This window comes from Colias croceus, chromosome 23, assembly GCF_905220415.1.
Source record: "Colias croceus chromosome 23, ilColCroc2.1".
Classification (NCBI taxonomy): domain Eukaryota; kingdom Metazoa; phylum Arthropoda; class Insecta; order Lepidoptera; family Pieridae; genus Colias; species Colias croceus.
In genome coordinates this window covers 3,583,938-3,599,471 of record NC_059559.1, presented here as the reverse complement: position 1 = coordinate 3,599,471, position 15,534 = coordinate 3,583,938, and the positions used below count along the sequence as shown (strand labels likewise).

The following is a 15,534-nucleotide window of genomic DNA, read 5'->3' as shown; positions in this document are numbered from 1 at the left end:
ACGAATAAATACAATTTGCCTGCGACAGATACATATTATTATATTAGTTACTAGCTGTGCCCCGCGGTTTTACCTGCAGTGCTCCGCTCCTGTTGGTCTTAGCGTGATGATATAGGTATAGCCTATGCTCGATAAATGGGCTATCTAACACCGAAAAAGAATTTCAAATCGGACCAGTAGTTCCTGAGATTAGCGCGTTCAAACAAACAATCAAACTCTTCAGCTTTATAATAGGTATTAAGTATAGATATTCCCGTTTGCGAAATTACTGATTAGTCTATTTTTTGTAATAAAAAAAGTATAGAGTTTGTATGTGTGTGCTTTGCGGTTTGTTTCTAAGAAGTAAAATCTCTAATTACCTACCGAAAAAATGTCGAACATTCTACACGGTCAGTAATAATTTTATATTATCTGAGTTGCATATTTTGTGACCCATGCAACTTCGTTTTCAAATGATCAAGGCGTTAGTACACCGACGCGTTCGCGTGCGGCAGCGAATCTCTGCGAAACTACAGCGTAGCGAAATATCAGCGAAACGTTACGCCTTTAGTACACCGACGCGTTCGCGTGCGGCAGCGAATCTCTGCGAAACTACAGCGTAGCGAAATATCTGCGAAACGTTAGTACACAGCAATGTTTCGCAACTTTTTCGCATTGATATGCCATTGTCATTTTTGACGACTGCAGGTGCAGACGTAATTTCAGAATGTCATCTCAGTCAATGTCATTTTTAGCAACTGGTGACACATACACAACAATATATTTTTCTTATCGTTTGGGTGAATGCACCGTTTCAAAGATAGTAACTCAAGTATGCGAACAAATTTGGAAAATACTACAGCCAGAGTACATCCCGGTTCCTTCTACTAAAACATGATTGGAAATAACTGAAGCATTTCAAACAATATGGGGTTTTCCTAATTGCTTCGGGAGTATTGACGGCAAGCATATTGTTATTAAATGTCCACCTAACAGCGGCTCACTGTTCTATTGCTATAAAAAACGATTTTCTACTGTGTTATTGGCAATAGTTGATCCACATTACAAATTTACTTACATAGATGTAGGATCATAATTATGGTAAAGATTCCGATACTACAATATTTGAGAACTCATCATTTTATCAGCTTTTAAAAAGTGGACGGTATCTGAATTTGCCAGCTCCAAAACCTTTGCCAGGTTTCAAACAGACTACACCACATGTATTCATTGAAGATTTAAATTAGAAACCTTTCTAATGAGACAAGAGACGCAGCAATGAATGACAATGATAAAAAAAGATTTAATAAATCATTAAGTAGGGCACGAGTAGTAGTAAAATGTGCGTTTGGCATTTTAGCACAAAAATTTAGAATATTCTTGAGGCCCTTTGAAACAGATTTGAATAATACTATTAAAATTGTTAAAGCTGCAGTATACTTGCATAACTTATTGCAGATACAAGAAGGTGCACATACGAAAATAAATAATTTTCGGACACTTTAGGAGCATTCGTACCAATGCATGCCAATAGACATAGGGCAGACTTAGCAGCGCTTAATGTTCGATCACAATTTGTAAATTATTTCAAAGAAAATTAAAAACATAAAATGTATGAAATATAAACAATAAATTTTTTACCATCTATCAGAGTCTTTTCTTGAAGTTTTCTCCATGCTACCTCTTTTTTGTACGTATTTTTATAATCTGCGTGTCCAATTGCGTATAATACGGGATAATCTCGAATAGAATGCAAAAATAATTCAGTATTTTCGGCATCCATGGCCAATGATATTTTATGTATAGATACGTTATTATAATACTCACAATATAGTATATAAATAAACAAATAGTTGCCATGGCAATTGGCATTTTGGTACGTTGGTGGCGTATCTACCTCTTGTTTCTATATACATATAAATATATTATCTGTACATATAATAAATCTGTAGAAGGGTCAATTCTGTACATTGAAAATATTGAAAAAGTAAATAGCAGGGGGTGTTACTGGATCGATACCAAACCCAAATATGTGATTAAAAAAATTTTTGTCTGTCTGTCTGTCTGTCTGTCTGTATGTGAAGGCATCACGTGAAAGTTTTATCCATAGACGTTGTTCCGTAGAACCGCGAACACACGTTGCGTATTATTATAGGCCTAGCCGTATTTGGGAATTGGGTCCAATAGATATTTATAAGATGTTATTGTCAGAGGTATTCAAAATGGATAAATAAACCATCCACGCGAAGACCGACATCCGCGCGAACGGAGTCGCGGGCGGAAGCTAGTATATATTATTTCTATATCACTTCTATATAATATCATTGTCCATGGACGCGAAAATCTGTCCTCACCGACAGAATGCGAGCGGACGCTATGCGATGCGAAACTCACGCGAAACTTCACTAGCGAAACTTAAGCGTCTGTGTAATGGCCATTTCGCAGTTCCTTGCGAAACAATACTGACAAGGACGCAACTATTTCATCTATCTATGTGCTAGAATGAGACATATCATATGCGAAAACCTTCCATACTACTGACAGATTTTTCGTTTTTTCGCTGCCGCTCGCGAATGCGTCGGTGTACTAAAAAGGCGTAGTAAACAGCAATGTTTTCGCAACTGTTTCGCAATGCGTCTGTGTAATGGCCATTTCGCAGTTCCTTGCGAAACTATACTGACAAGGACGCAACTATTTCATCTATCTATGTGCTAGAGTGGTGCTCAAAAGCAGCCTCAAAAACAGCCTACAAAGATAAACAAGACTAATAATTTAAATAACTATATTTTAAAAAAACCTACGCTTTCAGTTGGAGATAAAATCCCTTCTCCATCCGGCTCGAAGCAAAATACAGAATAGCAATTATTATTAACGCCCCCCCCTCTCGATCTCCCAACACGGCTTGTCACCGCGAGAGATCTAGACTATAACCCTCCAACACGTCACAAACTCTATATCTGTACATATAATGTGAAATCCCTATTATCACCACAAAGAATGATACTGTTAAAATACTCCCTAGAAAAAATAAAATATGACATCATTGGTCTTGCTGAAGTAAGGAGAAATGGCAATAGCATTATTGAAGATGATGACCATATATTTTGCTACACCGGAGAATCTAAAGGACTCCATGGAGTTGGTTTCTTAATTAAGAAAAAATACAAAAATAATATAGATAATTACATAGGCATATCTGAAAGAGTCTGTTTGCTAAATCTACGCTTTACAGCAATGAAAATCTCTATTATACAAATATATGCACCCACCTCTGATGCAAACGAAGAAGAGATTGATGCCTTCTATGATGATATAGAAAAAGCCAGGAGTTTCACAACCGGTAAAGTTATTCTATTGGGAGACTTGAACGCGAAGATAGGTCAAAGAAAGCCGGAAGAGAGTACAATACTAGGCCCATACTGCTACGGTAAAAGAAACTCGAGAGGCGAAAAACTTGTCCAATACGCTCTAAAAAATAAGTTTACAATAATTAATTCAGTATTCAAGAAAAATACAAAAAACTTATGGACATGGATTACGCCAGATAAAAAGAATAGAAACCAAATAGATTATATTCTGAGTAACTATCCAAAACTATTTACCAACATGGAAGTCATTAACAAACTCTCGTTTCCGAGCGACCACAGACTCTTAAGAGGAACAGTATCTCTGGATAAACAAAAGAAAAGCCGAGCTAATTTTGATACAACCCCAACAATCACACTATCAAATGAGAAATCACAAGAAACATACCTATCTGCCTTAAGAAATAAAATAAAATTAATCAACTGGGAAGCTAACGATAACATTGAATCATACTATCAAAAAATAGAGTCATCCATACTAGAAAGTTTAAAAACAATTACGTCAATTAAAACAAAGAAAGAAATAATATCTGAAGAAACTAAAAACCTAATTAAAAAACGCATAGAACTCCAACACAAACCTTCAAAAAACAAGAAAGATAAAAAGGAACTTTCAGCACTCTACAAAACTACAAACAAACTACTTAAAAAAGATTATGATAATTACAGACTGGATATTATTGAAAACCACCTACTAGCCTCGGGAAGCCAAAAGAAAGCCTACAAACAGTTAAATTCAGAAAAAAATTGGATCCCGACATTGAATACGCAAAAAGTAACAAAGAAACAGCAAACTAGAAAGGACCTTGTAAAAATTGCCTCCGACTTTTACACAACCCTATACGATGATAAATCTATCACAAACTACAGCTACAAAAAGTGTATAGAAACAGATGAAAAAACATTGTCAATACAACCATTCAATGAAGAAGAAATAATGTCAAAAATTAAAAAATTAAAAAAAGATAAAAGCCCGGGTGTTGACAATATACCGAACGAAGCCTTACTACTTGGAAAACATCTACTGATAGGTCCACTCGTTATTCTTTTCACTAAAATACTGGAACAACAAGAAATTCCTACCAAATGGGCAAAATCGCGGATAATCCTGATATACAAAAAAGGAGACCCAGCTAATATAAATAATTACCGACCTATTAGCCTACTTCCAACAATGTATAAGCTATTTGCTATGTGTCTGGTAAAAAGAATAGAGCCAACTATAGAAATGCACCAACCAGTCGAACAGGCAGGTTTTCGTCATGGATACTCAACGACTGATCACATACATACCTTAGAACAAGTGATAGAAAAATATGTTGAATATAATCAAAATCTATACATAGCATATGTCGACTACGCAAAAGCGTTCGATTCCATATCACATATGAGTATCTGGGACGCATTAGAGCATCAGAACCTTCCACATGTATACATTAACATCATCAAGGATATATATAGAAAAAGTACAAGCCGCGTCAAATTAGATAGGCTAGGCGCAGAATTTTATATCCGCAGAGGTGTGAAGCAAGGAGACCCGCTATCGCCAAAAATATTTATAGCTGTCCTGCAAAATATAATGAAAGACCTAGAATGGAACAAAAAAGGTAAAGGAATAAGCATAGAAGGAAAAAACCTCAGTAACCTAAGATTTGCGGATGATATAGTTCTTTTCGCTAAAACACCAAATCAACTAGAGGGAATGCTAACAGAACTAAGCGCTGCAAGCGCGAATGTAGGCCTACAACTGAATACCTCAAAAACAAAAGTAGCTACCAATGGCATAAAGAAACCTATACGAATAAATCAAACACCTATTGAATACGTAGAGAGCTATATCTACCTCGGAAAACAAATATCATTTGAAAAGACAAGACATCTAGACGAAATAGACCGGAGAATCAAATTAACGTGGAATAAATACTGGAGTAACAAGGAAATACTAAAATCAAAACTATCAATGAAGCTAAAGAAAAAAGTAATGGACTCGTGCCTGTTGCCTTGTTTATCATATGGTGCCCAAACTTGGATCTTTAACCACATTACCATGTCAAAAATACGCACGTGCCAACGGTCTATGGAAAGAAGTATCCTTGGCATCAAGACCATAGACAAAGTCAACAGCACAAAAATCAGAGCAAAAACCAAAGTAATAGACGTGTTACAACATGCACAGCGCTTAAAATGGAAATGGGCTGGACATATCGCCCGCTACTCCGAAGATAGATGGCCAAAAAGGGTCACGAAATGGATAGGCCCAGGATCCAAGAGACAGAAAGGCAGACCAAGGGCTCGCTGGGCTGATGATATTCTACAATTGACAGGCAAAGACTGGATGAAGGCAGCTGGAAACAGGAGGAAATGGGGACAGTTGGAGGAGGCCTATACCCGAAAGGGGCCAGGACATTTAACCTAACTGCATTTTTTTATATTTTCGTGTATTATGTATCTTTTGTAGTAAACTGTATCTAAATGTCATGGATTATAAAGGCTAAATAAATAAATAAAATAAAAATGTGCTAGAGTGAGACATATCATATGCGAAATCCTGCCATAGTACTGACAGATTTTTCGATGTTTCGCTGCCGCACGCGAACGCGTCGGTGTACTAAAGGCGTTTGTACACAGCAATGTTTCGCAACTTTTTCGCATTGATATGCCATTGTCATTTTTGACGACTGCAGGTGCAGACGTAATTTCAGAATGTCATCTCAGTCAATGTCATTTTTAGCAACTGGTGACACATATACAACAATATATTTTTCTTATCGTTTGGGTGAATGCACCGTTTCAAAGATAGTAACTCAAGTATGCGAACAAATTTGGAAAATACTACAGCCAGAGTACATCCCGGTTCCTTCTACTTAAACATGATTGGAAATAATCATGGGGTTTTCCTAATTGCCTCGGGAGTATTGACGGCAAGCATATTGTTATTAAATTTCCACCTAACAGCGGCTCACTGTTCTATTGCTATAAAAAACGATTTTCTACTGTGTTATTGGCAATAGTTGATCCACATTACAAATTTACTTACATAGATGTAGGATCATAATTATGGTAAAGATTCCGATACTACAATATTTGAGAACTCATCATTTTATCAGCTTTTAAAAAGTGGACGGTATCTGAATTTGCCAGCTCCAAAACCTTTGCCAGGTTTCAAACAGACTACACCACATGTATTCATTGAAGATTTAAATTAGAAACCTTTCTAATGAGACAAGAGACGCAGCAATGAATGACAATGATAAAAAAAGATTTAATAAATCATTAAGTAGGGCACGAGTAGTAGTAAAATGTGCGTTTGGCATTTTAGCACAAAAATTTAGAATATTCTTGAGGCCCTTTGAAACAGATTTGAATAATACTATTAAAATTGTTAAAGCTGCAGTATACACATACGAAAATAAACAATTTTCGGACACTTTAGGAGCATTCGTACCAATGCATGCCAATAGACATAGGGCAGACTTAGCAGCGCTTAATGTTCGATCACAATTTGTAAATTATTTCAAAGAAAATTAAAAACATAAAATGTATGAAATATAAACAATAAATTTTTTACCATCTATCAGAGTCTTTTCTTGAAGTTTTCTCCATGCTACCTCTTTTTTGTACGTATTTTTATAATCTGCGTGTCCAATTGCGTATAATACGGGATAATCTCGAATAGAATGCAAAAATAATTCAGTATTTTCGGCATCCATGGCCAATGATATTTTATGTATAGATACAATACGTTATTATAATACTCACAATATAGTATATAAATAAACAAATAGTTGCCATGGCAATTGGCATTTTGGTACGTTGGTGGCGTATCTACCTCTTGTTTCTATATACATATAAATATATTATCTGTACAAATAATAAATCTGTAGAAGGGTCAATTCTGTACATTGAAAATATTGAAAAAGTAAATAGCAGAGGGTGTTACTGGATCGATACCAAACCCAAATATGTGATTAAAAAAATTTTTGTCTGCTGTCTGTCTGTATCTGAAGACATCACGTGACTAACTAACGGTTCGATTTCGATGAAACTTGGTATAATTATACCTTATTATCCTGGGCGTAAAATAGGATACTTTTTATCCTGGAAAAATACGTAGAAAAACATTTATCTTAATTTTTCAGTTTTATCCATAGACGTTATTCTGTAGAACCGCGAACACACGTTGCTTATTAGTATAGGCTTAGCCGTATTTGGGTCCAATAGATATTTATAATATGTCATTGTCAGAGTTACTCAAAATGGAGAAATAAACCATCCACTCGAAGACCGACATCCGCGCACACGGAGTCGCGGGCGGAAGCTAGTTTCTATATAATATAGTATATAAATAAACACATAGTTGCCATGGCAATTTGCATTTTGGCACGTTGGTGGCGTATCTAGGTACCTCTTGTCTATATCTATACATATAATAAATCTGTAGAAGGGTCAATTCTGTACATTGAAAATATTGAAAAAATAAATAGCAGGGGGTGTTACTGGATCGATACCAAACCCAAATATGTGATTAAAAAAATTTTTGTCTGTTTGTCTGTCTGTCTGTCTGTCTGTCTGTATGTGAAGGCATCACGTGAAAGTTTTATCCATAGACGTTGTTCCGTAGAACCGCGAACACACGTTGCGTATTATTATAGGCCTAGCCGTATTTGGGAATTGGGTCCAATAGATATTTATAAGATGTTATTGTCAGAGGTATTCAAAATGGATAAATAAACCATCCACGCGAAGACCGACATCCGCGCGGACGGAGTCGCGGGCGGAAGCTAGTATATATTATTTCTATATCACTTCTATATAATATCATTGTCCATGGACGCGAAAATCTGTCCTCACCGACAGAATGCGAGCGGACGCTATGCGATGCGAAACTCACGCGAAACTTCACTAGCGAAACTTATGCGTCTGTGTACGCCTTTAGTACACCGACGCGTTCGCGTGCGGCAGCGAAACATCGAAAAATCTGTCAGTACTATGGCAGGATTTCGCATATGATATGTCTCACTCTAGCACATAGATAGATGAAATAGTTGCGTCCTTGTCAGTATAGTTTCGCAAGGAACTGCGAAATGGCCATTACACAGACGCATTGCGAAACAGTTGCGAAAACATTGCTGTTTACTACGCCTTTTTAGTACACCGACGCATTCGCGAGCGGCAGCGAAAAAACGAAAAATCTGTCAGTAGTATGGAAGGTTTTTGCATATGATATGTCTCACTCTAGCACATAGATAGATGAAATAGTTGCGTCCTTGTCAGTATTGTTTCGCAAGGAACTGCGAAATGGCCATTACACAGACGCTTAAGTTTCGCTAGTGAAGTTTCGCGTGAGTTTCGCATCGCATAGCGTCCGCTCGCATTCTGTCGGTGAGGACAGATTTTCGCGTCCATGGACAATGATATTATATAGAAGTGATATAGAAATAATATATACTAGCTTCCGCCCGCGACTCCGTCCGCGCGGATGTCGGTCTTCGCGTGGATGGTTTATTTATCCATTTTGAATACCTCTGACAATAACATCTTATAAATATCTATTGGACCCAATTCCCAAATACGGCTAGGCCTATAATAATACGCAACGTGTGTTCGCGGTTCTACGGAACAACGTCTATGGATAAAACTGAAAAATTAAGATTATTTTTTTCTATGTATTTTTCCAGGATAAAAAGTATCCTATTTTACGCCCAGGATAATAAGGTATAATTATACCAAGTTTCATCGAAATCGAACCGCTAGTTTTCACGTGATGCCTTCACATACAGACAGACAGACAGACAAAAATTTTTTTAATCACATATTTGGGTTTGGTATCGATCCAGTAACACCCCCTGCTATTTACTTTTTCAATATTTTCAATGTACAGAATTGACCCTTCTACAGATTTATTATGTGTACAGATAATATATTTATATGTATATAGAAACAAGAGGTAGATACGCCACCAACGTACCAAAATGCCAATTGCCATGGCAACTATTTGTTTATTTATATACTATATTGTGAGTATTATAATAACGTATCTATACATAAAATATCATTGGCCATGGATGCCGAAAATACTGAATTATTTTTGCATTCTATTCGAGATTATCCCGTATTATACGCAATTGGACACGCAGATTATATAAATACGTACAAAAAAGAGGTAGCATGGAGAAAACTTCAAGAAAAGACTCTGATAGATGGTAAAAAATTTATTGTTTATATTTCATACATTTTATGTTTTTAAATTTCTTTGAAATAATTTACAAATTGTAATCGAACATTAAGCGCTGCTAAGTCTGCCCTATGTCTATTGGCATGCATTGGTACGAATGCTCCTAAAGTGTCCGAAAATTGTTTATTTTCGTATGTGCACCTTCTTGTATCTGCAATAAGTTATGCAAGTATACTGCAGCTTTAACAATTTTAATAGTATTATTCAAATCTGTTTCAAAGGGCCTCAAGAATATTCTAAATTTTTGTGCTAAAATGCCAAACGCACATTTTACTACTACTCGTGCCCTACTTAATGATTTATTAAATCTTTTTTATCATTGTCATTCATTGCTGCGTCTCTTGTCTCATTAGAAAGGTTTCTAATTTAAATCTTCAATGAATACATGTGGTGTAGTCTGTTTGAAACCTGGCAAAGATTTTGGAGCTGGCAAATTCAGATACCGTCCACTTTTTAAAAGCTGATATAAAATGATGAGTTCTCAAATATTGTAGTATCGGAATCTTTACCATAATTATGATCCTACATCTATGTAAGTAAATTTGTAATGTGGATCAACTATTGCCAATAACACAGTAGAAAATCGTTTTTTATAGCAATAGAACAGTGAGCCGCTATTAGGTGGACATTTAATAACAATATGCTTGCCGTCAATACTCCCGAGGCAATTAGGAAAACCCCATATTGTTTGAAATGCTTCAGCTATTTCCAATCATGTTTTAGTAGAAGGAACCGGGATGTACTCTGGCTGTAGTATTTTCCAAATTTGTTCGCATACTTGAGTTACTATCTTTCATTCACCCAAACGATAAGAAAAATATATTGTTGTGTATGTGTCACCAGTTGCTAAAAATGACATTGACTGAGATGACATTCTGAAATTACGTCTGCACCTGCAGTCGTCAAAAATGACAATGGCATATCAATGCGAAAAAGTTGCGAAACATTGCTGTGTACTAACGTTTCGCAGATATTTCGCTACGCTGTAGTTTCGCAGAGATTCGCTGCCGCACGCGAACGCGTCGGTGTACTAAAGGCGGTAATGGCCATTTCGCAGTTCCTTGCGAAACAATACTGACAAGGACGCAACTATTTCATCTATCTATGTGCTAGAGTGAGACATATCATATGCGAAAACCTTCCATACTACTGACAGATTTTTCGTTTTTTCGCTGCCGCTCGCGAATGCGTCGGTGTACCAAAAAGGCGTAGTACACAGCAATGTTTTCGCAACTGTTTCGCAATGCGTCTGTGTAATGGCCATTTCGCAGTTCCTTGCGAAACTATACTGACAAGGACGCAACTATTTCATCTATCTATGTGCTAGAGTGAGACATATCATATGCGAAATCCTGCCATAGTACTGACAGATTTTTCGATGTTTCGCTGCCGCACGCGAACGCGTCGGTGTACTAAAGGCGTTATCATTAGAATTCCGAACTTCAAAAGGAAAAAACGGATATTACTTTGTTGTCCGTCTGTCTGTTAAGACCTTTTTTCTCGGAAGGCGTGGTGGCATATGAAATTTTTTGAATACTCAAATCTATCATCCCTTGCTGCTGTGAAAAAGTCAACTTTATAAGCCAACGCAATCAAAAGATACAACCAATTATGCTGCAAATTTTTGCAAGGGAATCAAAACCTACAGGGAAATCCCGTTTACAAAAAAATTTTAAAATTTCTATGAAGCAACGTCTTACACAGATAGGTATAGGAAAATTGTGAAAAGTGAAAATTTTCAGTTACAACTTAAAAGAGAGGTTTAATTTAAGAAAATCCGAAACTTAACGACCATCTCAACGTCACAGTTACAATATAAAATACTAGCTTACCGCCCGCGGCTTCGCCCGCTTTGTCTAAAACCTCATAAAATATATACTAAAACCTTCCTCTTGAATCGCTCTATCTATTAAAAAAAACCGCATCAAATTCCGTTGCGTAGTTTTAACTATTTAAACATACAAAGGGACATAGGGACAGAAAAGGCGACTTTGTTTTATACTATGTAATGATTCTTTTTGTAACAATAGCGTTTAGTTACAACTAGTTCTAACTAGGGAAACGTGGTTTAACAAAAAACAGGTTTTAACGGTAACTGTGTATACTTTGTACCATTTTTACCATTTTATATCCTTCCTCGGTAAATGGACTCCAGCTAAATATTAAATTTCAATTCAAATTTAGCAGATCTTAAGTTTATCGTTTTTAAACCAACTATAAAACAACCTCCTTTCTTATTAACATTATTTAGAACTAGCTTTCCGCCCGCGGCTTCGTTCGCGCAGTCAAAGAAAAACCCGCATAGTTCCCGTTCCAGTGGGATTTCCGTGATAAAACCTCTTTAATGTCCCGGGGTAAAAAGTAGCCTGTGTCCTTTATCAGGTATCAAAATATATCTATACCAAATTTCATGCAAAATGGTTCAGTAGTTAAGGCGTGATTGAGTAACAGACTTTATTACTTTATTACTTTCGCATTTATAATATTAGTATGGATATGTACATTTGATTAGAGGTGTGCTATAAGATTAGCATGGGTATCTTAAATACTTACTTTACTTACATTATTCTTATTACATAGTATAAAACAAATTCGCTTTCTCTGTCCCTATGTCCCTTTGTATGCTTAAATCTTTAAAACTACGCAACGGATTTTGATACAGTTTTTTTTAATAGATAGAGTGATTCAAGAGGAAGGTTTTAGTATATAATTTATTAGGTTTTAGACAAAGTGAGCGAAACCGCGGGCGGTAAGCTAGTCATATAACTAATATGCTTATGAATATTTGAAAATTGAAAATTTCACGAAGAGTTTCGGTTTCGAATCCCGCCTCATGATCGATTTTTATTAATATAGGAAATATCGACTGTTGTAGTAGTTAGGTACCTAAGTTTCTAAGCTCTTTGTAGAACGCTGGTTTCTGGACCGGTGCAGTGGCAAATATTAATTACGTATTATGATTTATGACGATTAAAAAGCGCTACTAGAAGTCTACTTGATTAAATAGATGTTTGAGTTTGAATTAGATAACTGAATCCTACCTATTAAGGAAATATATATTCAATCAAAAATGAACTAAACGTCGAAGTAGTTAAAGTTGATTTTTCTAAAAACGCATGGCTAAATAGGTAGGTGGGCAGTTCTATAATAAGAGGTTTTACATCTATTGAGGAGACGGCTAAGGAGAAAAGTTGGAGTTTTTCCATCAAACATATATATCATGACTTTTGGCCCGTTTATGTATCTATTCACGTAAGGGCAAGTTACTTTATAGATATTTTGTCACTTTTTTGATGGCCAGGGTAAATACACCAGGCAGGGTAGAGACATGAAGATCAGGGTAGATACGTATTTGACCAGGGGAGAGAATTAGAAGCAATAAAACAAAGAATACAATATAAATAATCGACTTTTATTAAAGATTGTACTTGAAACTTATAATCAGGCAACATTTTTTATCACATGTATTTATTTATTAATCAGGCTAGGTATCGTATTAATCATAAATCAGACTTTTAATAATTATTTATCACTAATTTTATACTATCTAATTACAGCCTTTTTTCAAAACTAAAACGAAAATAAATGAACATGTTTTAATTATAAAATACAATTATAATATAGCAAATTGAAGGCCTTCTCTTGCCTATATGAACAAAAAATCCTTTCCTTGCCTTTTTTTCAAATCTAAAACGAAAATAAATGAATATGTTTTAATTATAAAATACAACTATATCTTTCGTGCTTTACGTTGCTCTCTAGGAGTCATTTGATCGACAGATTTTATAATTCCTTTCTCCTTCTTTTTAAAATATTTTTCTTTTTCTTTTTGATTTGCAATTCATACTTTTCTGGATCATTTTTAATCTTTTGATATCGTATTTTCTCTGCTTCACGTTTCTTCTGTAATTTTTCTTCACGTGTTAACTTTTTCGGTGGTGCCATAATCTAAAACAATAATAATAATAATAAGGGCGAAGGGATGTGACGACCCCATCGCCCACGGTTGGAATATCTGTTGTCTACGTGACAACAGATATTCCATTTCTCACAATAGTCCTACATCGGCCGCGGACTGCCTAGGACTGTATCTCTATAGTGCAGTAATGGGCAGGCTGCGGCTGGTGTCCCACAACACAGTAAAAGTCTCGAAAGGGCCTCTGCGTGTTGGATCTGTGTCCCCACGTAAGCCTTCCAAAGGTCCGGGTACCGTCCTTCTGGTGGTACCCGAGTATTATGGAACCGAGAAACATAATAATAATAATGAAAAGCTAGCACTCAAATATAAACTCATTCAAAACACAGACACACCATACTACAAGTATTAGAAAATAACACACACAAAATGTACTACGATCGAGCAATTTTAACAGATAAAACGATACACTACAACAGACCCAATATTACAATTCATGATAAAAACAAAAAACCAGCATACATTATTGATATTGCAGTCCCTAATTCACATGACCTACTTAAAACCATCACTTAAAAAATAAATAAATACACAGAGTTACAGGAAGAAATAAACAGAATATGGAATGTTTGTAAAGTATACATAGTACCGATAGTTATTTCCACTACAGGAATAGTCCCTAAATACTAACACCACAGTTTGAAGTTAATAGAATTACCACATAACACATATATTAATCTACAAAAAGCAGCCATTTTAAACACTTGCAGGATTGTGCGAAAGTTTATGCAGAGTGACGAAACACCTCACAACACACCTACTTAAATAAGTCTCAAATGGCAGTTACTTGGCTAAAAAGCCCGTATCTGTCATTTCACTCTAACGGTTTTAAACCGAGAATAAACGAAGATTCCCAAATAATGATAACAGTATAAATACGATGCATATTATCTCCCCTGGTCAGTAAGTCTCTTCCCTGGCAATAATCTCACCAGGGGAAATACGCCAGGGGAAAGACGTTTTCATGACATAATGAATTATTTTGATTCACACAACAAATGTTTTAGTTAATAATAAAGCAAGCTTTGACTATTACAGTATTACTAAGTTCGGACAGGAAATGCAAATAAATTAAGTGATTATTATAACTTTTATTACTTACCAGTGGAGAGACACAATGACCTTGCGAAACCGTTACACCGCACGAACGCGTCGGAACAACTGTCAAATGGAGTCGATCTAACCGTTTCTGTGCCTAGTATTGCTAACTTCACGTCGTTACATGTCGCTCAGCGCGTTAGGAAATATGGCCGTCTGATATTTTATATTACAGCGGCGGTGCGAATATTGCCAGGGTAGATACACAAAAAGAGCGGGACAAAAATAAAGTTTAAAAATTATTGAAAATAAACAAATATTTTTGAATTTTTCTTTAATAACATTTAAGTGTATTTACTTAAATTTGAGGTAAACATAGTTTGCTTTATCAAATAATATAAAGAGTGAATGTATTGTATGTTAGTTAAGCTGAAACCGATAAGGGGACAGGCCAGGGTAGGGACTTTTTTACATTTTATAACGAATTTTACAAAAATATGCTTTAATTGGATATTTAATTGTAATGTTATTTAATAAAGGGCATTGAAGTGGTGTGATTCATTGCACAAAAAAGCAATGCATAGATCAAAAAAACACTTTTACATAGATTTCCGTAGTAATCACCTCTTATCATAGAATTACCCAGGTATAAAATTTTAACCTGCGTCCGCCAATTGGTGTCGTTTCTAACTAATCGTGAAAAATAATTTTATATGCCAATGTCACAAGTAAAAATGTCGGTTCGTTAGCGAGGTCAACGACCCGGTTGCACGCGGTGACCGTTTCTCGCAGTGACAGATTTGTGTGTGTGTCTGTTAATTGACTAGATGTCGATTTTAATATTTGCATTTTCAATAGACTCCAAAAAGGAGGTTCGGATATTGACTGAATTTTTGTTTGTCACCGCAGAAGTTTCGACTGGACGGACTGATTGGGATGAT

The 15,534-nt window shown here is 35.8% G+C and overlaps 1 protein-coding gene and 1 long non-coding RNA gene across 5 annotated transcripts in view; one reads left to right on the top strand and one right to left on the bottom strand.

The window, feature by feature from the left end:
• The window catches only part of LOC123702498, a 95,134-nt gene that overhangs the window by 13,941 nt on the left and 65,659 nt on the right, over positions 1 to 15,534 (top strand). The gene's annotated exons all lie outside the window — the stretch shown is intronic.
• On the bottom strand, positions 12,971 to 14,707 carry LOC123702500. The gene is made up of 2 exons (XR_006752882.1): positions 14,658 to 14,707; positions 12,971 to 13,527 (listed from the first exon to the last, which is right to left on the bottom strand). It is a non-coding gene; the product is annotated as an uncharacterized LOC123702500 (long non-coding RNA).